Genomic DNA, 25,090 nt, shown 5'->3' with positions numbered 1-25,090 from the left:
TCATAGCTAAGATAATTCCGGAAGTATGTGATGCTATAAATGGCAACCTAAAAGATTTTTTTAAATTTTATTTATTTCGCCTTGTTGGCAGCTTCGTGTGCCAATTTGTGAAATAAAAATGATAGTAGATTTGCAGGTGGAATAAATACGCGTCAAAAACAAAAATAATGAATGAAAATGTACTTTTTAATATCAAATATGTATTCTGTTTTTTAGAACAATACTTTATTTGCAAGTTGTGAGGGAATTTTGAATGAAAATTGTGCCTGATATTAAAGATTCTCAAGAAAACTATCTCAAAAAGAAAGCGTGCCCCACAAGCGTGCATAACAAAATAACAACGATTTCGTTTAGAAAATATGAGGTTTTTATTTGTTTTTCCAATAATTTCCAAGTCTATAAATATCTTCGCATATTTTCAAATATCTGAAAAATAGAGACATTTCTTTACATTTGGCATCCCTGATTCGAACGCTAAATTCTGTTTTTGACGTTTTCAGGGATGCGAGTGCGAGTGAACTAAAAAAAAACTTTGAAGTAGCTCGCACGCCGGATTACACATGACACTAATTGGCATGATGTGTTCACACGGTGTGAGTAGCTGTACTGCAGTAACTGACTAGACCTACTCGTACGCTTACTCGCACCGTCTGAACCCGACTTAAAACTCTATTATTTGCACATTTTTCTTTCACACAATCTACAACCTTTATTTCAATCAAGTAGAGGCGAATGAACTGAAAGTTTAAAGCCTCTTTAAAACAAAGAAGAAGAAGAAGATTTCAATCAAGTTCATTCAAAAGACTAAAAATCAAGATACAGTGCAAGTTCGCTAATAGGGGGACGACTGCCCCCCAATAAACGAATATCATTCGCCAATTGGGGGGTATCGACAAATGTCAAAGCGAGGAGCGCTCGAATTGTTTGTTTTGGTTTATGTTTTTGTTCGCTAAAGTTGATACGTAATGTGAGTAGCTGCTTCGTGTACTTCATAAATATTGTTTTTTTTCTCTCGTGAATCTTGCGATACAGGGTACTTTATGTATTGAAGAATTATTTGCCTCTAATTTATTCAGCTTACACGATGGAAGGAACATCAACGTCGAACTCCGGAACGAATAACAAGAAAGGTGTAAAAAGAAAGCATACAACGCTCACCTTAGCGGAGAAAGTTATAATAATAGAGGAGCTTGAGACAGGAAACAGTTCCTACCTGTTCCTACGAAACACTCAGGAAAAAATATGGTGTCGGAGCATCCTCCATTGGCCGATTTGTGCAGAACAAAGTGTCTATTTGAGCGAAACTAGAAAAATTCAGAGAACATGGCGTAGAAAACCGTAAGACCATGAAGGAGCATAATTTTCCATCGGTGGAGGAAGCGCTTTACCTATGGATATTGCAGCAACGTTAGTCGAATATTATTGTTACTTTAGATGCCATCAAAGTCAAAGCAGAATTGCTATTTCAATGCGTCCAAAAACATGGAGTTTATGTGGATCACGTTTTCCAATTTTCGGATAGATGGGTGTGCCGTTTCAAACGTTTGGATTGCGTATGTTGGTAGTCGCGGGAGAGAAAGCTTCTGCAGATAAGGGGGCTGATCTTAAATTCACAGAAATGCTCATGAAGAAAATATTGGAAATGAATTTGACAAAAGCTCAAGTTTTTAATGCAGATGAATCAGCCCTCTTTACCAAGCTAATGACATCACGCACTATCGCACTATGGGACGAGACAGTTGCCTCGGGACGTAAACGGGATCCTTGAAAATGAAGCTGATGTTCATTGGGATAGCCGGCAACCCTCGTGAATTTTCTCGTGGATTCAAGGAATCACTACCGGTGTCCTATTATAGTTCGAAAAAAGCTTGGATGAATCGTCAGTTGTTTCGCACATGGTTTCATGATGAATTTATTCCCGCTGTCCGTGAGTTTTCTGTTGAGCGAGGTTTAGAGCCAACAGCACTTTTGGTTTTAGATAACTATAATGCCCACTACGACGGATGTGATGATTTGAAGAGTGATGACGGATTGATTCAAGTCATTTACTTACCGCCAAATGTGACGGCAGAATGTCAGCCAATGGATTAGTCAGTGATCAACGCAATCAAAACGAGATACAAACGTAAACTAATGCTAAAACTTGTTTTGGAGAACGAGGACTTGTCTTCCGAACAGCGTCTGAAAAATGTATCTCTACGGCAGAGCATCGATTGGATTGCTGAAGCATGGGACGAAATCAGTCAGGCTACCATTGAGAACTCTTGGAAAAAGTTATTCGATGAGTTTCCAGGGTATGAGTGGAACATGTCTGAGCAAGTGGAGAATTTTTCTGTGGATGTTAAATCCCTTCCCAGATTCTTATATTTTCGAGCGGTTATAAGTCCAATGTCGGTCGAGCGATGAAATGTGCTACAAAAGCGCTTGAATCTAACCCCTCCTTGCCTCCCTGCAAGCAGCACTGCCTATCGTTTCTGCTATAATTATGAACATAACTTGAACAGAGCGAAACGACATCACTGCAGCGATTGCTTTTTCTCTTTCTCTCTAAACTGTCATTTAAAGCGCAACAGAGGATGAATCCGGAATCAAATTTGGTAGTTATGGATAGTTCTTTTTTACTTATAGCATATAAATTATGTATTCCTAATTTATTTTCAGAGACAAGTTCAACGATTCGGAGACAAAATTGTTGATATGTTACGTCGAGGTATGCAAAGTAGCAGCAATAGCAGAAATGTGCGATAATGCAGACGACCGAGAAAATCGTTGTTGTTTTATGTAAAGAAAAACGAACGGCGAACATCATTTCACAGAGCAGATACTACTGGAAATATCTACGAGGAAAAAAGGGCAGCGAAGCCAATTTGATTGAGTTACAAGTTTCTCCTGCCGATGATGGATCAATACACTCGTCTCGTAATTACCAACAACAAGTTTGTTACGAACATAACCAAGTTGAAGTCCCGCGAGTATGAGTAGATTGTAATTTATTGTTATATGATATAAATTTCGTTTTCTCAATTTCATTCCAGGAACAAACTCAACCATCGATGCCACCGGAATAAGGTGTTGCAGCTTCCGCTGTAGTGCACAAATGCGACAAAGGTTGCGGCGAAGAAAAATGCAGCTGTTGGGATTTCACAGATGATACAATTGCTGCGGATTATAGAGCGGGCGGAACGCAAACACCAGTTGCAATAACGCACGAATTCCTGGACTTCACCGAAAAGGGAAACCTGATGGAAACCGATAGCATTGGAACGGTTGTGCTGGACCCGACGTTTTCACTTTGAATTTCAGTAATGTGTTACTTAATTTTAATATGTAGTTGAAAATGTTTAGCTCCAGATAGTTCATAAGAAATGTTACTTATTCCGTCTAGCGGATTCATAATGCTATGTTAGAGTTAAAAATAATGTAACAATAGCTTTAATTTATGATAAAAATAAATATTTATAAACAATTTTTTGTTTGTTTCAACTTTCTCGAAAACATATAGAGCCATAATAAGGGTCGAGCAATTTTGCATCCGATCGAAGTGGTGCCAGATTGGCACAGTGTTGGCACGAAATTGCTTGTCAAACACGAAGATTAGGTCGACAGAATCATTGCAGAATGGCACGATGTCGGCACCGTTGTCGACGCCATTTTTTGGGACCGATTTGACACAACAATGTAGAGGGGGTTGTAACATCGATAGACGGGGTGGCTGGAACAAATACAACGGACGAGCAAATTCGACTGTGGCTCAAGGACCAAGTACTAGATTGCGATGGCGAAGCTGTTTCAATGACCAGTGAAGAGTTAACGGACGAAGCAATAGTCAAGTCTGTTCCAAACAGAGAAGATGATTTTACTTCCGTGGAGCAGGAATAATTGGATACCACCGCGAAGTCGTTGAACGGAAGTGTGAAATCCTACGTTCTGAAATGCTGGAAGCAGAGTGGAAGAAATGATGTTCCTAACTTTTTTTTTTATTATTGTATCTCATTGTACTTGATTGCATTGTATAATTATTCCTAGAATAAAGTTGAGATGTAACCTTTGTGCAAAATTTTATTTTGTTTTTATTTTTTAACCTAAACTTTGAAAGACCCCTCAACAAAAATGATATTGAAACGACCGAGCAAAACTGACATACAATTCTGACGGATGACTGCTTTAATTGGGTCGCGTCCCAATTAGTGAACTCCCAACTGAAAAAAAACCCAATTAGCGGACGAGTGCTGTAGTCTATTTTTGTGGGGCAGTGTGATGCTTCAGCCCATTGCTGATAAACTGCATAAGATCGACGCGTATGAAGACAACATTCGCCACGTTAGCATTCATATACGGTCTCCATTGATGAAAAAAGTGATCAAAAATTGAACTATTGGATTATCCAAGACAGTCGAATAACAATATGTCGGAAGTCATGTTTTCAAATAAATATGATGAAAATTGTAATTCATGCTATTTAACAACACTTATCTGCGTTTTGACGTAGGACTACGTCTAACCGGAAGATATAGGGGGTGAAATGGAAATCTAGGCACTGAACAAGTAGGGAAAAATGCAAGATTTGGAACGCTTATAACTCGAGCATTTCTCAATAGATCGCAAAGGTTTTTGCATCAATTGATAGGAAATATACCTACGCATCTATCATAACGAATAACATTTCATTTTTCTTGAGATAAATAATTGAATAATTGTTAAATATCAAGCATTGTCAAAATGCACTATGTGCCCATTTTTGATTTTTGCCATTTTGTGCTCCTCAAATCGTACCGACCAAAACGAGCAACCAGGCAGCAGCGAAATAGAATGAAGCACGATTGGAAAGGAAAAAGAAAAAAATGAACGAAACATTGGTCGCAGTCTCACACATGCGTAATTCTCGAGCCAGCCAGTCAGCTTAAAAATCCCCGCTCTGCTGCCGTAACGAGCATTCTCATTCAAACCGTACACCACATCGGTTCGCATCACAACACATCAACAAACCAACCCAAGCAGCCATGTCTGGACATGGTAAAGGAGGAAAAGTGAAGGGAAAGGCAAAATCCCGCTCGAACCGTGTTGATCTGGAGTTCCCCGCAAGGGTAGCTAGGCCGAGCGCGTTAGTACCAGTGCACCAGTCCACTAGCCGCCGTTATATAGTTTCGGCCGCCGAAGTGATCGAGTTAGCTGGCAAAGCTGTTCGCGACGATAAGAAAACCCGCATTCTGAACGGAACACATTCGGTTCGGTGGACATCAAGACAACAGGCAGTTGCAGCGAGTGGCGAGTGGCAAACGCAATCGCAAAACGACATCAGGTAGCAGAAGAAAAAAGTTTGTTCTTTATACAAACTGCTTTGGTGGCAAATCCAGAACAAGGCGGCATCGAGGGCGTTCGAAATGGTTTTTTTCAAAACCACGAGTACAAAGTTTTCTAAATTGGAACCATTCCATAAAACACGGCGCTTATCAGGACCATTAAACCTTTCAAAAAAGAGTTTACGAAATACAGTTCAATGCATTCTAAAACAATATCCAAAATAATAATAAAACACAAATTGATTTTTTCATAATTTGTTTGCCAGGATATGATGAGTATGTGAATTTGGCAGTTGTTCTGAGCTTATTGATTTTCACCAATTCTTAAATTACTTCTAGATTGAAAGTACAGTAATTTACACTTATCTCGATATTTTGCTAATTGGACGGACCTGTAATGCGACATATTTAGTTGGACATTTTTGTAAACATAGAGTTCGGGGTCTTAATTATGACCCCACATTGAAAGTCGACACTGTACCACTGTCATCGCAAATGTTCAATTACAGGTTAAAATTACCTCCAATCCGATACTGAGTGGTGGTAATGCGACGTGCCATTGAATGTAATTTACTGTAAAATATGTCACAAACTGGATGGGAAGAAATTTTCCAACTGTGAAAGCTGTGGCGAGTGGCAAATGCAATCGCTAAACAGAAAGGTTTAGTCGAACAAGATGGGGATATCGAGTGATAACAAAACAATAAACTCTTTAGATTGAAGATAATTTTGTGATCCTGAAAAGGACCCTTTTTAGCCTACATGTGAATCCAACGAGCGAACAAATCGTAATGAATGTATTTTTTTGCCATCGCTCCCTTTTAACGTTCATTCGTTCGTCTCGTTGGACTCGCCCCTCTGGTCGAGTCTGCCGATTTGTCTCTATCCTGTGAGTGTGTACCGCTAGAGTATAAAACACGCGGACCCCAAAAAATATCTTATTTTCGTTCAAACCGTAAACCCGTGTGGTTGTACGGCATCGGCATCGTGGACGCAACAAAGGAGGACAAGTTAAGGGAAAGGCAAAGTCTCACTCGAACCGTGCAGGTCTCCAGTTCCCTGTTGGTCGAATTCACTGATTGCTCCGCAAGGGTAACTAGGCCGAACGGATTGGTGCCGGAGCACTAGTATACCTAACAGCGATTATAGAGTTTCGGCCGTCGGAGTGCTCGAGTTGGCTTGCAAAGCTGCTCACGACAATCAGAAAACCCGCATCAAGAACAGAGCAGCTTCGGTTCGGCGCTCATCAAGGCAACAATTAGTTTCAGTGAGTAGCAAAGTGTTTCTCCGGCACGTCGCATTAAATGTAATTTACTGAACAACATGTCACAAGCTGGATGGGAATAAATTTTCCAACTGTGAAAGCTGTGGCGAGTGGCAAACGCAATAGCTAAACAGGAAGGTTTAACCAAACAAGATGGGAATATCGAGTGATAACAAAAACACAACACCAAATGTTCTTTTCAGAACCATCAACATATTCATAAAGAGTAAACAGTAAACTAATCCATTTTTCAGGCAGATAGGTAGGTATTCATGTAGGAGAAGAAAATAAAACAATATATTTAAAATATATATTTAACAAAAGCTGTCCCCTTTTTATAGTCCTACGTCACTCCGGTTATGTCCCCGACATTACCCACCCGTCTTTTTTTTCAATTTAAAGTTTTATGCCTCTCAAGCATCCTGAACTTGATATGCTCTACAATCAGCGTAGTTTATCAGTGCAGCTCGTAAAATAATACAGAAACAAACAATAAAAAGGAACTTTTGGTAACAATTCAAAACTAAAAATAATCTATGATTCTTTTTTCAGTGTAATGTTATTCATTATCATTTTACCGCAGGGTTTTGACTAATTCGGTAAAATCGCAAGCTGTCATGAAGTAAATTGTCGTCCCTTTCTAACCCACGCGCACATTCCTGCTGCCGCTGGTCCACACACTCGCTGAAGCAAACAGCACCCACTCTCAGCTATCTCTCGTTTCTTCTCTCTCAAAACATAAATGGCGACTCCTCTTTCGGAATAAGTGATGATCTTGTCACGGCGCTGCTGGTTCGGATCAAGTTTTCGGTGAAAAAGTGCATCAAATTGGCGTTCCGCGTATCGAAACAGGTGCATTCAGATTCGCGCTATCGATCCAATTCCGATGGTGGTCGAATTTGCGTCTTCTACGGGCAGGAAGTGATTTTCTAGCCGAGTCAAAAGTGAATATTTTTTGTCCAGGGCTGGAAGTGCTGGCAGTGTGTGTGTGCGCGAGTGTGTGGCATTTCGAGTGCTTTTGGTTGAATCATTCGAGATTTCACCGTTTGTGTATGAAGTGTGTATGCGGGTGAGAAGATAGGGGGGTTGCTGAGAGCGGCCCGAGAGGCGAGCGCATAGCGAGAGCAAGTGGAGACTTTCGCGGAGAGAGTAATCCAAACATTGTGAGTGACGACTGGCAGCCGCATTTGATTGGGTGAGTTTTGATTTTCTGTGATGCTGTCACTCGGGTTCGGAAATTGAGAGAGAGGGAGAGACATGCAATGATTTGTTTGGAGATGAATTGGGGGCTCAATTTATCCGACGAACTCACTTTCATTCGGTGGATTATCTTGCGACTGGTTTTTATTTTTTTTTTTCCAAAATATATTTTTTATTAAGGCACATGTGGCGTTAGCCTGACGGGGCCGGGAGTCCAATATTTTGACAATTTTTGTCTTACAACTATGTTAGTAATATGTAACCGATTACTCGCGGTTGGCTCGAGGTTAGTATTACAAGTGTTCTCATAATTGGTATGTTGCAGTCTTCGATGCTCTATACGTGTGCCCGCCACGGGCTACTTCCTATTGGGATGCAGCTGACCATTAATCAGCAACGCTCCCTAGTCTGTACCCCATATCTAGCGTGGTGCGTCTTTCTTGACTCGAGGAATCCAGGATAGAATGGTCACTAGCCGGCGCAATCATCAGTTCGTGTAGAGTTGTCATGAGCGGTACAACCTTTGGCTCTTGTTGAATGATCAGTGGACTGCACAACCTTTGGTCCGTGCATCTGTAAAGAGTGTGTGTAGACTGGTTTTTATGTTTGGTCTAAATAATTCTGATGGACCTATATGTTATATGACTCGTTATAATTTGATTCGTGATCAATGTCTATTCTCAATGCCATAATTGTAGAACATTCTAATTAAATGCATTTTTGTTAATAACAAATAATTAACAAAAAAAAAATAAATAAAAAAAACATAATTAACAAAAAAAAATCCAAGAACAAGAAATTTCCTTTGGCAGATTTTATTAACATTTGTCAGCCGATCGTTCAATTAACATGTTAATCTCATAGATAACCCTATCAGTATACCTAATTCTAATTACGCGAAGCTCATTTTAGTCTATGTTCTACGAGATCTGATCGAGTTTAAGTGGAAATTTAGTGCATACACAATGAGAAACCACCGCAAATTGAAGAGAAAAATATGAAACAAATCGTGTTGGAGTTGTCAATGATTTAATTTCAAACAAATCAGTACCACCATTTGGGATTACCCGTTGGACCCGTTTGCTTCTGTTTTGTAATCCAACGAGCATTGGAGATAGCTCATATATCATTTGTAGTTAATTTGCATTGAATGTAAATGGGCTTGTTCTGCTTTTCATCCAATGCAATTCCGATCGTTGTTAAATGCATTTATACGTGTAGATTAATTTCCGAGACAGATTCCTTTGAACTAGTGATGTCCGGTAATCACTCGATTAACTGAATACTCATCTGGAAAGATTATTCGTGATTTCAAAATTGAGAGGAACAGCTTGCGAGCATGTTGCGAACAATGTGGTTAACTTTCAGAATGAATAAACACATTACATAAAATCATGATTACGATTTTTTTCCGTATATATAATAAATATTTTATGTTAAATAGTCTCACGTATTCATGTCTTCAAATTAATTGCTAATGATCCATCCTCAGGGGATTATGCGTCCAACAAAAAAAAAAGTTCGATCAAGTTTCATGAAAAAATGTATAACTTTATCTGAATAAACACTTGTTATAACATTTGTATAGTTTCCCAGTATCCCGGTGTTATTATTTAATGAACAAATATTCAAATGTTTCGATTGAGAATGAGTAAAAATTATTCCCTTGCATAAGGTTTGTCTCAAAATTAACGCTTGATTTGTTAACAAATCCTGTTCTTTTAAAATGTGTTTAATTGATAGGATTGATAGGAATTGATAGGAAGGGGAAAGGAAAATCTCAGAGGAATGTGGTCCTTTTTTAACTGAATATACTAGAATCTACGTTCATCTATTTTTGACAAATAATGGAACAAAGGAATACAACATAAATGGCGATAAGCGAATTTAAGTGTAAGTCGTAGGAAGTTTATAATTTTTTGATGTAGGACAACGACGTTCATTTTTATACCGGGGTTTAAGTTTAATGTTTTGGAAACGGAAGCGTTACGTCGGAACAACCAGTTTTTTAGCGTTAATACCTCCAAAACAACTGAACGAAATGGTATGATAAATACATCATTCGAAAGATCAAATGTCTACGCGTTATATGTTTGTTACTTTTTGATCCAAAAACTTGTTTCAATAGCCGTAAATTTGCTTTCAAAACAGGCTTCACAAATCACACAAGCGGTACATAAGCGAGTGCTGCTTTGAAATCCACTTAGTTTTGATTGCACAACGATTGAGGTACGATCGCTGGAATGAATCATTGTTTCCCTAACACAAACTTCAAAACCATGGAGCATGGGGAAATCGGCATTACCAAATAGATGCAAGCTGCGGGTATATTTGTACTCGCTTGCGTTCTTGCAAATTGAAATGTTTCCCTAACGCAGACTTAAAAACCACGGAGGCTGAGGAAATTGGCATTGGAGTCGGCAGTACATTCATACCCTCATGCATTTTTACACTTCGGAATTCGTTTTGCTAAAACGGTCTACAAATGCAACGCTTTAGCTCGGTTATTCAAGACTGCATTGGAAGATATTGTCGCCAGCTCACGGAACTTCTACGCATTCCGTTTGATAATTAGGCAAAATGTATGATCAAAAATAGTTTGCCATGCCCTGATGTTTCATTCCACCTCTAAAGAATCTCCATTTTCATGTCTTGTTAGTGAATTTTTGTATTTCATCACATTTAGTGTGGGCGATTTTCGAATCAGTAGTGGCTTAAAGAAATCAAATGCACGGAGGAACTGCTGTCAAATTCAGATAGTATTAATGCTGTGAAGTAAAATGCGAAAGTTATGTTAAAACATTTATTACTTCGTTAGTGTTAACGGACTTTTTAACTTTCAAGTTCATTCGCCTCTAGACTTGAGAAATTGTATTTAAGGGATTGCCATTGGAAGGTTTGTTTTCAAGGACAATTTTAGCTAATTTATCAGCCTAATAGCAATAAATGCTTGCTATTAGAATTATCGACAGAATACTCATAGCAAAAAATTACTGTCCGATTGTCCGACTCCCTTTGACATAGTTTTGTCCCTGCAAGTGATCCAAAAAAATGTTAAGTCTTCACCAATCAATACACTGTTCAAAAATGCGGGATCAATGATGAATTTACGCTTTTATGTTTTTTCGTATTAAAATCTTCTATACTGAAGCAGACACCAAAACTGTTTAACGTACACTGTAGTACAGGAATTTTATTCTCAAATATCGTGTCATTTTTAAACTGCGCAATGCACTGTGCAATTTTCCATAAAACAGAATTGAAAACTGTTTATTTTTAATTTAATCACAATACCAGTTTTGTGAATAGAAAAATCTGCAAATAAAGTTTTAGTCGATTGTCTTAAATTAATCTTCTCGGTTGTTTTCGTATCGATTATCAAACAGTTGATAATATGCGTGAAATAATTATACGGAAGATGACATTGTCAAAAATCGATGGGAGTCGCGATAGTTTTCAGTTTTTTTTACACAAAATGCTTTGTGCAATTGCTATTGCCATTGTAATTTGTGCTCCGATGAATCCTCGACGTGAGACAAGACAAAACACTTATTTCTTCATACTACTAAATGGAGTTAAATTTACCTTAAATGTCTACCGGTTTCAGGCGTCAAAATAAAAAAGTTCCGGGCGAATTATTGAATTAAATAAAATTTACTCATTATTATTGACATTGTTGAAAACTGGAAAAAATTCTATTCGATTGATTCCTCAAGTTATACATTATATTGTTATAACTTGAGGAATCAATCAAGTTATACATTATATATTACCAGATGGCTCGGATCGATTTTTGAATACATTCATTCATAGAATAAATTAAAGCTGTCAGTTCCGGAAAGTATTGTGATTACGACAGTTTAGCAACTCTGTGTATTACCAGTATATTACCAGATGGCTCGGATCGATTTTTGAATACATTCATTCATAGAATAAATTAAAGCTGTCAGTTCCGGAAAGTATTGTGATTACGACAGTTTAGCAACTCTGTGGATTTCTGACAAGTTCGAAATTCCTAATCCGTTTGTACATTTGTGAAAAATCGAAGACAGAGATAATTTACTTATTTCCCAAATAAGCATTGAAGTATTTCATCATCCTGTTGATCCTATCGAGCTTAATGTCGGAGGTCCGAAATCCAGTTCAGAAGCTCGTGGATGTTTATTTAAAAAAACATACTCAAGCATACGACCGTACCACTACTGACTACGTTCTATATCTTGTAGTAGCACAAATATATCGAAAATTAGAAGCTAAAAATTCGATACTTTTTCGTGGTGCGATCAGTTTTTAGAATTTCAATTTATACCCCTAATATATTCCAGAAAGACGTTGTCCTGCGCCAGAAATTTTAATGACTCTGGCGGTAGGGATTCCATCAGATGCGTAAAAATATCCCATGAATTTGGTCTTTTGTCACACTTTAAGAAACATTTCATTAGCTTTGTAACACAGGATATACTAATAGAGGCATCAAAGATTTTGTAATAAAAATGTTAACTTACGAAAATTCAGTTAAATGTTTAATGAACAATTTTGGTGTATATCCTAAAACAGCAAATTTCTTATGACTACGGTACAAATCTAGACTGCTGAACCATGAGCAACTGAACATGGTTCTACTTAGCGTACAAGATTTTACTTAGCACAATAGTCCCATACTCTAGCCCACCTGGTTCTGATCTTTTTACAGTCATTTGTATCTCAAGACAGCTCCGTTCGATATTTCTTTTTATATATTTTTATAAGAATACAGAAGTAACTTTCTACAGTTTATCCCTTAGTAATGTCTCTTTAGTTCACGGAAATGTAGATATTGTTTTCAAAAACTGGGAGAATGGTTATTTAAAAAATGTATATGCGAGGCTGCATGAAAACACGGTTCACATAATAAATCGCCGCAGAAAACGACTGCAACAAAACAACCACTCAGAAAAAGTGTAGTGGGCTACAAATATTGTGGCGTGGTGTTGTATTTCAAAACAAACAAAAAACAATTGAATTCAACATAGTTGCTGTGTAAGTAAAGACTTTGAACAAACGCCATGTAATGTAAGGCACCTTAGTTTTTTTATGGCTGTGTTAGGGAACATATGTCGGTGGGAACGAAAGTTCCTCCAAATTGCATGCATTTGCAATGTCAATTTCACCAGGTGCCTTGGTTTTGATAACTGTGTAAGTAACATATGTCGATGGGAACAAAAGTTCCCTCAGCTTGCAATTATTTGCAATACTGATTTCCACAAGCAGCTTGATTTTGGTGACTGTGTTAAGGGAAATAACACATCGGGTCAATCAAAACGGGGCAGTTAGGGCGTTTAGATAACGCTTGACATTTTACCGTTATTCATTTGTTTATCTCAGGAAAAATATCATTTTATTAATTGTGATAGATGCGTAGAAATATTTCCTATCAATTGATGCAAACATCTATCCGATCTATTAAAAAATGCTCGAGTTATAAGAATTCGAAATCTTTCGTTTTTTTCCTGTATGTTCTTTGTTTAGGTTTTCATTTTACCTCCCATATATTCCGGTTAGACGTAGCCCCACGTCAAAATTAACCGGGCAAACGTAATGCTAAAGCTCGGTCGTACATTGCTGAAGGATCGTACCATGTGTTTCAAACTAACAGGACAATCAGTGGAACACAGGTTTGCGTGCGAGACACCGCCGCTTCCAACGGCGGGTCGGCGGTGGACTCGGATTACGTTATCATGGCGGCTTGGGCCGCCTCGTTTTCATATCCTCGTTAAATGGAGACTTCGTCCCCATTACATTGACCTCAGAATAAATTTCGGAAAACGGAAACGAGAAAACAATCTTATAATAGAAATGTGAGGAATTTACACATTTTACATGTTTTCCTCACGCCACAATATTTCTAGTCTACTACGCTTTTTTCTAAAAGGTTGTTTCTGTTTCAGTTGTTTACAGTGGCGATTTATTCCGGTCACGAAAAATATTTAGGAATGACTGTACAAAAATCCACCGTTCTGGAAAGGTAACAAATTTTCTATAATGAAAATCGTTTCTTTAATTTTTATGCACTATGCTTTTTTGACGTAGGACTACGTCTTTCATTTCTATACCGGGGTGTAAAATCAAAGTTTCGAAAACGAAAGCGTTACGCCGGAGACCGAGATTTTGAGCGTTAATAGCTCCTAAACAACTGAACGAAATGGTATGATAAACACTTCATTCGAAAGATAAAATGTCTACGCGTTCTATACTTGTTACTTTCTGATCCAAAAACTTGTTTCAATAGTCTTAAAATTGCTTTCAAAACAGGCTATTGAAATCACCAATCGGTATATAAGAGAGCGCCGCACGGAAATGCACTCAGTTCAAATTGAACAGCGATTGGAGCATGTTGTCGCTGTTGTGGTGAAGCTCTTCGTTTATCATGAAAGCGCGGATGAACAGTGTCACCAAGAGCATGTTTGTGCACCTTAGGAATTCGCGGAATTCTTTCCGATGCCATTCACCATCGAGAAAGATCCGGAAAATAATCTGCCAGTTCCTATGGGAATTTAAAAATACATTCATGTGAAAGAGTTTATTTGAATGTTTTCTATCCATGTAACACTGTGACCAAATATGTTCCAATCAAGTGCTATTAACAGATGGTTATCGAGTTAGCATTAACCACTGGTGGGCTTCCAGTATCGAGGAAAATGTGGAAATATTTAATCGTTACTGAAAATAATCTGCCAGTTCCTCTGGGAATTTAAAATTACATTTATGTGAAAGAGTCTATTTGAATGTTTTCTATCCATGTAACACTGTGACCAAATATGTTTCAATCAAGTGCTATTAACAGATGGTTATCGAGTTAGTATTAACCACTGGTGGGCTTCCAGTATCGAGGAAAATGTGGAAATATCTAATCGTTACCTAAAATAATCTGCCAGTTCCTCTGGGAATTTAAAATTACATTCATGTGAAAAGTTTATTTTAATGTATTCTATCCATGTAACACTGTGACCAAATACATTTGGTTTTGTGATTTTTCAATCAATCGCAATTAACAGGATATCTTCTGAAGATTATTCTTCCCCATCAGTAGGATATTTCCGTATCCAATATTGGATGCATAAAATCTTGTGCTTCCAACGTAACGCTCTCGTTTTCGAAGTCCCCCAAATATTCATTCATTCAGAATGAATTCAGATTCAACTTCAAACAAATGATCTCTAAATCATCGATAGTCCTACGTCACCTTTGCGGTTATACCATATATATAACCCACTTCCTGTTTCATTATTTAGTGTGAATTTACAAACAATTATAAAAAATGTTAATTAATTTCAATGTTCTGAAATCGAAAATGAAAACCAAAATTGTTGAAAGTCACTAAAACACAGCAAAAAAATTGTAAGGGGATGTAACTAGGACACGACCGCATATTTTCGACGTAGAACTACGCAATTATATTATGCAATCCACTTATTTACCACTTCGAATATTATTATAGAATGCATCGAAATTTTTGTAATAGATTATGTTCTTCCTTACAAATAAATTTGATGAACGTCCTTTTACGTTTGATATGATCCTAGGACTACCAAAACATGTGAACGGAAGAATTGTTCTTCCAGTTTTCATGAATTTAAACCGATTAGAGATTAGCGAATTGTAATGTATAGCACATCAAACAAATCTTAGAGAATTTCCGATTCGATTGGTATGCAAATCATGAGAATTCGTTTACAGTGAAAATAGTTATTAACCTTAACTTTATTTCATAAAAACGTGATCTGTTTCTGATTTGGCACCCTTCCTGAGAGACTTAGTTCTACGTCAAAAATGATTTGTGCCATAGTCATCTCATCGATAGCAATCTGCCGTTTAATCAAGTCAAGTTACTGACTGTGTAGTTGAGTTCGATAGGTAGGCTTCTGATGTCAATAATTGGCGCCCATCGTGACGAAAGAGAAGCTGTAAACAATGAAGAGACAAAGATACCTCTCCATTTCAAGTTTTTCGAAAAAGTCACTGAAGACCGCATAGTAGACGTAGGATTCCGTTAAGCTACCTGTTGATTTTGGATATGTTTGAAGAATTACATCGTTAAACTTTTTGATAATGATTTGATAGCACTGGAAAGGGCCGTTTTGTTTGGTTGTTGGGTATTGTTTGTTCATTCCACCAGTGTTTACCGAGTGATGATGACAGTAGGATGGTAAACAGTCGTTGGATGGTGCGTATCAGATGAAAGATACCGAAGTAACGAGATATGATGAAAACCGCTGTGATCCTAGAAGAGATGTCTCCTGTGTTATGTATGGATGAAATAAAGAAAAAAAAACTCACCAATGTAATATAAGATAATTACCAATACCGAACACAATTATCAATTTTTCTCATCAGTAAAAACATGTTACTTTAATTTAGAGAAAACATATTTGAAATGGAAAAGGTAATTTTCTTTTATAATTTTTACTTTCTCAGTGTTTATTTAACCCAATACGAATTTTAATTGGACGAACAATACCTAATACTATATGTAGAGCATATGGGAAATAACTTTTTCTAATATTTCCTTACTTTCCAAAAAATCGTTTCATGTATCATATACAATTTTACGCTTACACTTGTGCTAAATTCTCCACAATACACGATCGGTCATTGATATGACATTTCACGAAGCAACCAACATTGAAGCTCCAAATTTGAATTTTATTTGCTAGAATTAATCGTATCACTCACCTTACTTGCAATATAAAAATGCCCCCGACTTGCATATATTTGCAATGACCATTTCCCCCGGGCACCTTGGTTTTGGTGTCTCTGTTTAGGACCCGCCGCATGTGTCGTCAATTTCGACCAAAGAAGTGGGTATTTCCGTCAGGATAGACGTTGAGATTTTTCAATTGTTCGATAGTTAGTTTCATGACATATATTCTTTTCTTCAATATAAAAAACTGCTATGGAGTGCCGAAATCGATTGACGCAAAAATTTCATCAATCCATTATTAAATGACTTGGACAATTTTCACGATGTGCTCGATTTTCGATTTTCAATTTGTACCCCAATATGTTCCCGAAAGACGTAATCCTTCGTCAAAGCAATTATCTTGAGATAATTGTACGAAACGATTACCAATCAGCCTGAAATTATTACCAAATACTCGATTAAGCCATTTTGAAGAATGAGACATCACTACACACATTTTATATCAATGCTTTGAAACCCCATTTTTCCTTCAGTGTAGTCTCAGGATGTCAGGATGAACAGAGACTCTCAGAGGCTCTCGCTGGAGTGAGTGCCGTGGAACCCACCGTGAGACTGAGCGCCTCGGAGTAATCTGTGGAATGGGGTTGTGGTTGACAGTGGGTATCAAACGGGAAGAAGAACACTACGTGCCCCAAGAAAGAGAAGAAGAAGAAGAAGAAGAAGAAGAGAGGGGAGAGGCAGCCAGCAGAAAAAGGCACACACTTTGACAAGAGCGATGTCGACGGTAAAGACGGCGACGACGTTTTTCGAGGTTTCGAATGCAAGTTCTCCACCTCATCGACAGTCGATGGTCTCTGCTGGGGCAGAATTGCGAGGATAATTACTACCGATGTGAAGTTGAAAAGCTCTCGTGTGTGGACTATGTGTGCAATAGAGGTTTTCCTGTTTGCCAGAAGAGAAGAAAATTGAGCAGTGCTTGGAAGGGTGTTTTTTTCGTGGGCAAGTGCAAGTGATCAATGTCATTTTTCTGGTTTGGATTTGCTGGAACAGGAAAAATTTAGGTGTGTTTTGCTGACCGAAGAAAACATACAGTGAGCAAATCGGGATATTCGAGCCACACCAGAGTTCGTGCTGCACGCATGAAGAAATAGTACATCCTTTCCGGGAGATTATCCGTACGCAAAAATGGATTACGATTGATTTTTCGCCTTCCGGTTGGGCTGTCGGGAGTTTGGGATCTCTACATGCATGGGTCACGTTTCGGTGCAACTATTAGAACCTATATGTAGAAATGGATGTTTACGCATAGAACACGCCTATGATTTCCAGTCATTGAAAAAGTGAGATTTTTGAACGGCATAAATTTTTAAAATACTGCCACTGAAACCAGCCGATGTTGCTGCCCTTTCGCTGCTGCATCTCGTAAAACTGCAATCACAATACAAAAAATAAAATTGGGAGTTCCGTGCCGTCATCCGCATCATTGACATCATCAGTGGTAGCAGGGAGTAGCAACGAGAAAATTTGTACGTGTGCAGTCTGTGTGTGTGTGTGTATATGCATCCGTTATATGTTGTGTGCAGTGGTTAAGGTGCGGGGAAAGCAGTGCTCTGTATGGGAGATGCGAAAGGAAAGATACACCGGCGGAAGGAAGGTGCGGATTCTGGGCTGTGGGGTTGGATAAGACGGGGAGCCGAAGAAATAGCGGATGAGACCCGACGGTATTGAGGGAGGCTACGTAGCTATCTATCAGGAAGCTGGAGGTGAGTCCGGAGTGGCATCTCGCCGTGTGTACAAATTCATCGGAGGCAGGGTTGCTAGTGAGGAAGCTGCGATAAGAGCAAGATGATTATGTTGGTGGAATGTTGAAGACTTTATCAGAACTTCGTTCAAAATACTTATCCGTCATTTACCTTTACCTTTGAAGTTAGTCAATGAACTTGAACGAAGTTATTATTTTGTTTCTTTTTTTCAATTCATTTCGCAATAGCTTAACGGAGCCGCTCATTTTTTGTTTTTTTCATGATTATATCTGTTCGAGAATCAATCAAACAGGGTGTCGACTACCTTAACAATCAGGGAATATCAGGGAATTCGAACAATGTCAGGGAAAATCAGGGAATTTTGTAACCAATCTGGAAAAAACGAAATTCTGTCAATTAGAATTTTTATTATTTCAGTAATTAGAAAATTTTGATGCCACCAAAAGCTGAGAAGGTCTAGGGCGTGATAAAATGAACTTTATGATGATGTTTGGCTTTGTTCTGTTTTCTAAATCTGAGCTTTGTCGTTGATTTCGACGAGTCTTTGAACAAGACTACAAAGAGGCTGCAGATGGATCTGAATGTCCGATTTTGGGATGAAGAAGAGATGGAGGTGGTACATCGTTACATGACGTCAATGTTTTTGGAACGTTGCCAAACATCAGAGATCAACTTGCAGCTTTTAGAGAATGTCTGGGAAGTATATATTTGAACAAACTTCTTCTAGTGACGATGAACGGTACCAACGTGAAATGGTCATATTACGTGAGCTGCCACTGACTGACAGACATATTTTCGACGTAGAACTACGCAATTATATTATGCAATACACTTGTTTACCACTTCGAATATTATTTTAGAATGCATCGAAATTTTTGTAGAAGATTATGTTCTTCGTTACAAATAAATTTTATGAACGTCTTTTTACGTTTGATATGATGCCTAGGACAACCGGAATATGTAAACGGAAGAATTTCAAACGTTCATTGTATTTTACATTTCTCTCCGAAATTATTGCACATCTCATGTTTACGTAGTTCTCGAACCGCGAAAGTTCATTCACCTCTAGTATCTGAAATGACGATTTTCCCAGGCTTCTCAGTTTAAAAGTATGTTTTAGGGAAACATATTTCGGTCGGCACAACGACAAGCGAGTACAAAAGTACTCAACACCAAAAATACCCTCGACATGCGTGTATTTGCAAAGCGGATTCCCCCAGGCACATTGATTTTGAAGTCCATGTTAGGGAAACACAGCTCGGTGGGAACAAAACCACCCCCGACTTGCATGTATATTTGCAGAGCGGTTTTCCATAGGTACATCGATTTTGAAGTCTGTGTTGGGGAAACCGTAAATCGGGTCAATCGAAACTTGGCAGTTAGGGCGTTCAAATAACGCTTGATATTGTACAGTTATTCAATTGGTCATCTCATGAAAAATAATACTTTATTAGTTGTGATAGACGCGTAGAAATATTTCCTATCAATTGATGCAAACATCTTTCCGATCTGTTAAGAAATGTTCGAATTTTAAGCATTCGAAATACGGGTAGTGTTATCACACAAATCGGCAGAACAAATGTATGGGAAAAAAGGAAGTTCTTCCAGTTTTCTTGAATTTAAACCGTTTAAAGATTAGCGAATTGTAATGTATAGCATATCAAACAAATCTCAGAGAATTTCCGATTCGATTGGTATGCAAATCATGAGAATTCGTTCACAGTGGAAATAGTTATTCACGTTAACTTTATTTCGAGAATCCGGAGTTGTCACATCGGGACATCGGTAAGATGCTGGGAATCGTCCAATCCACGGTCAGCAGAGTACTAAAACGATACTTCGAGAACCTAACCATCGACCGGAAGGCGAAGAACAGCAAAAATGGATGCTCCGTCAGTGAAAAAGATCACAAGCGCGTAGTTAGTTTAGACGTGATCCGAGAAGTTCGGTCCGGGATGTCGCCAATAAGCTGAATTTGTCAAGTTCATTCGTCCAGCGGACCAAGCAGCGGGAGGGCCTGCGTACATACAAGGTTCAGAAGGCTCCTAACCGCGACGAAAGGCAAAACATGGTGGGGAAGACGCGAGCCCGGAAGCTGTACACCGAAATGCTGACTAAGCCGCATTGCCTGGTAATGGACGACGAAACCTACGTCAAAGCGGACTTTCGTCAGCTGCCGGGCCTGTTGTTCTTCTCCGCAGAGGACAAATTCAGCGTTCCGGAGGAAATTCGCAAGCAGGAACTATCCAAGTTTGCCAAAAAGTACATGGTGTGGCAAGCGATCTGCTCTTGCGGAAAGCGGAGCGCCCCCTTCGTGATGACCGGCACGGTAAACGGGCAGGTTTACCTTAAGGAGTGCCTACAGAAGCGCTTACTACCACTATTGAAGCAGCACGAGGGCCCGACCATCTTCTGGCCGGATCTCGCTTCGTGCCACTATTCAAAGGACGTGTTGGAGTGGTACGAAGCCAACGGGGTCACCTTCGTGCCAAAGGAAATGAACCCGCCCAACGCGCCGGAACTTCGCCCAATAGAGAAATATTGGGCTATTATGAAGCAGGCCCTCCAGAAGAACCCAAAAGTTGTCAAATCGGAGGCGGACTTCAAGAGAAAATGGATTTCTGTTCAAAAAAAACTACAACCTGCCGTTGTACAGAACCTTATGGACGGGGTAAAGGGGAAGGTGCGAGCATACGGGCTTGGGCTCGAAGTATGAATAAAAAGAAAATGCCAAAAGTTGTTTAATAGTTTTTATTTTACTGGCTAAAATTTTCAAAAGGATTGGTCTACTGGGCGAATTTCTACAGCGTTTTTTCCGTGATGCAATTTGATGTGACACACCCTTTACTGTGATCCCAAAAATTTTTTTGTCAGAAATCGAAACTTTGCGACTTAACTGGACAGCGGTCAAAGTTTAAGTTTTTTGAAAACTGAAAAATCACCCAAGGGGGGAGTAAATGAAATCGGGGGTTTTGAACTTAAATTTTGAGATCTGCGACAATAGTAAATGAAGTCCGTATGAGCTAATATTTTGCAGAGGGTGTTTTCTCGTGCAAATCAACATTTCGTAGGAAGTCCCGTATGAAAAATCGATATGATGATTATCATTGGCACCCTAAACCATACGTTTTGTCTCGTATTTCGAAAAAAAGTCCCAGAGTTTCGATTTTTGACAAAAGAATATTTTTGAGATCACAGTAGATTCCGACATTTCATGCAATTTTATCTGGTGTCATCTCGAAAAAAAGTTTTTGGCCAAAAATCGACCTTTTGGAACTTAGCCTGAGAGGCAATGAAGGTATTTCAAAAAATATATCGAATTTAAAGAACCGACCATGTACATTTTGTGTATTGGCCCAAAAAAATGACCTGTGCAAAATTTCAGCTCAATCGGACATGATGTAGGGGTGCCTCAAAGCACTCAAAGTTTTGATTGTTTCGAGGATCAAAAAATCAAAAATTTTAGCGCTATGAGGCACCCCTAAATCACGTCCGATTGAGCTGAAATTTTGCACAGGTCATTTTTCTGGGCCAATACACAAAATGTACATGGTCGGTTTTTGATATTTGACATGACCATTTTCGCTGCCACCCTAGTGATCGTCCATCGTCTATGGATGTGCGTGGATGTAAATGCATATGTGCAGATCGAAAGCATGATAAATAGAGAAAAAACATTCTAATAATTGGCAGTCAAATGACATTCAAACTACAATCAAATGGATCGGAAATAAAGGAAAGTTATGACTGAAAATAGCATATTTTCACCGGTCTTGTGTGTATTTTCGATATAAAAAGAGAACATATAAACATTCAACTGACGATCGTGTTCGCGACTGTGCATTTATTTCTGATGTGATTGTTGAAGCCGAGTATATGTACAGGGTCGTGTTAACGTTCATATACATATTCGTTCCAATGGTTCAAAAGTTATGAATTTTTGAAAAAAGTGTTTTTGGAAAAAAGGGTCTGAAGCACCTACCTTTTTTTTTAACAATCACTTGTGAACGGTGCGAATAATACTTTGAACCGAGCTCAGAGCAAAAAAGGCGAAACGACCAGATTAGGATTATAGACACAAAAAAAAACTTACAGCATTGTTCTCTCTGATTACCAAAAAACTTTGAATTTTTGAACGATTTTCGGAAGCTTATGAGTTTAGGACTCAGACATAATGTACGCGGGCGGTCCGATTAGTACTTAGCCTCATCGCCCGATGGTGTCAGTATCGCAACAGAAATCACTTATCGTGCAGTACATTCTCGTAAACGGCTCCTGTCAAAATTTCAGCCGAACCGGACTCGTAGCTTTGTTTTGACCGAGTGTGGAAGCGGGCGTGTTCGCGGATTTTAGTTAAATGGAAAAAATGGAAATTCCGCCGTCGCCACGGCCAAATTGGTCGAATTGCACTACCGCAAGAAAACTCGTTTAGCTGTATGTGTTTCGTTCAATGTTTGAGCAAGTGTCGTTAATGTTAAGAAAAGTCTAGCTTTCATAAATTTAATGGCATATCCAGCTGCCCATCTGGGACAAATTTATATTGGTCCTTGGTGGAAAAAAAGTTCACCTATCCCAACTAATTGCCAGCACTGCAGAGAATCACCGTCACCGCCGCCACCTTCATCACCCCTCTCTCATCGCTCTCACAGCAAGCGATCCACACCCGTTTTCTGTACTTTTCCTCTAATCTTTTTCGACCCACCGCCCGGTAAAGCACGACTCGGGCCACGACGCCGCGCTGGGATTTCTCCAGCGAAAAACACAAACGTCAGCGTTTTTATTTTGATATGCGCTCGGTCTGTCCCTGCGTTTTTTTCTCAGGCCATTGCATGCACCTTGCACCACCGCGTCATATGCTTTTCGCTTTTCTTTAGCTTTTCTTCGGCGGATACTATTATCGGCGGGAGTGTGCATTTATCTGGAAAGTGGTGGAAAACAAGCGGAGAAAAAAGAACCGAACAGAGAAAGCGAACGCGAACCACATACTACTGCTGTTTTGAAATTGATGTCAACCACGGGTAGAGAAATTATACCGCTTCTTTCGTGTCTCCACCGCTAATATACGGGATGCAGTTTGCAGTTGTTATCCGTTATCAGCGGCTTGCGTTTTCCCATTTTCAGTGCTTGTGCAGCTCAGCTCATACTGTTCCCCTCTATAAGTCACCCCAAAGCCGCAGAAATTTGATATCATAAAAAGAACACTGCAACTTGCAGCGGTTCGGTGCAAAAAAAAGGAACTACACACTTGATTGCTTTCAACCTTCTCTGGTACTATGTTTCAGCGAATGGCAGCGGCAGATATATGTGTCACCGCGAGAACTCATCCGCTGGCCGTGTTTTTAAACTATTGTGCTGCACATATACACACACACACACACACACACACTCATTGGTGGTAGAACTTTTTAATTAAGGTTCAAGTATCGCACGGGTCCCGTGCATTCTACCCCTTATAGCATTTGTACATGAAAATGACACTTTCCGCGGAGTGACGGATTTAATGGGTAGTATCTTTTTTTCAGCCCATTCTTCCCATTCCATCCCTATTACCTTCCCAAAGAGGCGGTGGAGAGGGGATTGAATGGAGAAAGTGGGCTCAAATCAATGCACTGAAGGTGAGGAAGATGTGTGTGTATGTGTGTGTGTGGGCGCGCGAGTACATACCTATGTACAAAATCGCGCGACAACGTGACTTTCCGATTTACACTATCGCATTTGCAGAGCCAATTGCTCGAGGCGAAAGCAAACCAAGAAGAAAAGGAATCGCGTTCGAATCAGGTGGATTATCTGGTACTCTATCTTGGGTTGAAGGTGACTCGGCTGGAATATATATGATAGTAGTAACTGGATTGGGTGGTGAATTAAGGTTAGCACTGGTGGTTGCGCTACCTTCCTCCCTTTCGCCCATTGCTTGCCCCTGTGCATGGTGCATTTTTTACCTTGCTTGCATGGAGCATAAGCGCACACCGCACTGTGTTCATTATCTACTGGTGCCAAAAGAGTTTCCTTGGTAAGTGACAACCGTGCCCGGTAGAGTTGGCAGACCGAAGTAAGGTGATAATTATTAGCAGACTTAAAGCGATGATAATGTCTTACTTGGCTGAATTTTTCTAGTGTTTAGTAACTGTTGAAGATTGAGTTATGTTTTTGATATTTCATGTTTCTATGTTGTGAATGATATACCCAGAGAAACAGTTTGTTCTAAATCAGACGTTGATACTTTGGAACGCTATTCAAAAACTTTACCTTTTTTTCTTTTCCATTATAAGGTTTCAAGTTGTTTGAAAAACGTTCCGTTGATCGTCAAGAATATCTTTAACATGGTTTTGTAGCATTCTCTCATCTTTTCATTCTCCGAAACAACTTTACTCGAATTCGTTACATTCATCCCAATGAAAAATAAAAAATAAAGTTATAATTGAAAAAAATTGGATAATACAATAGTTGAAAACAAAGTAGGTAATAACATAGTGAAATCCCCAAAAATGTCTTGGAATGTCAAGAGAATTGGCATGAAAGCAAGATTCAACAATCTATAGAACATTCTCTTTCTATTGAGCATCAGTTATTTTTTTAGTTTTACCATAATGATGTATTTGGAAAAGTTGTTGAAAATTATAAGCAAATTCATAAAATTTCATGAACATGGCGGTATAACTCGACAAGCATGTTAAAAGAGCATATTTACTATAAAAAGACAATAAATTAGAAATATTTTTATAATATCTCGAAAAAGGAGATTGATAAAAAGCTTTTTTTTTTTAATCACATCAGAATTCATAATTTGTATTACGTATTTGTATTATTATTTGATTGTTAACATACGAAAATTCAAAGTTTCGAAATTCATAAAAATTCGATGTTCCACAAAGTTCGTCAAAAA

The 25,090-nt window shown here is 38.7% G+C and overlaps 1 protein-coding gene and 1 long non-coding RNA gene across 3 annotated transcripts in view; both read left to right on the top strand.

Moving 5' to 3' along the window:
- Positions 1–2,503: 2,503 nt before the first annotated feature.
- On the top strand, positions 2,504–3,445 carry LOC129770705 (uncharacterized). The gene is made up of 3 exons (XR_008742182.1): positions 2,504–2,597; positions 2,662–2,972; positions 3,036–3,445. It is a non-coding gene; the product is annotated as an uncharacterized LOC129770705 (long non-coding RNA).
- Positions 3,446–7,314: 3,869 nt separating this feature from the next.
- LOC129764344 (catenin delta-2) overlaps positions 7,315–25,090 on the top strand; it is a 100,813-nt gene continuing 83,037 nt past the window's right edge. The window contains exon 1 of one of the 2 annotated variants that reach the window (XM_055763325.1): positions 7,315–7,759. The gene's annotated coding sequence lies outside the window, so the exon portion shown is untranslated. Of the gene's footprint in view, positions 7,760–17,080; positions 18,208–25,090 lie in introns of those variants that run through there. The other variant, XM_055763326.1, reaches the window with a different exon arrangement.

The sequence above is a fragment of the Toxorhynchites rutilus genome, chromosome 2 (assembly GCF_029784135.1).
Source record: "Toxorhynchites rutilus septentrionalis strain SRP chromosome 2, ASM2978413v1, whole genome shotgun sequence".
In the NCBI taxonomy this organism is placed as follows: domain Eukaryota; kingdom Metazoa; phylum Arthropoda; class Insecta; order Diptera; family Culicidae; genus Toxorhynchites; species Toxorhynchites rutilus.
Note: the sequence above shows the minus strand (reverse complement) of the source record. Positions and strands in the feature narration are given on the sequence as shown.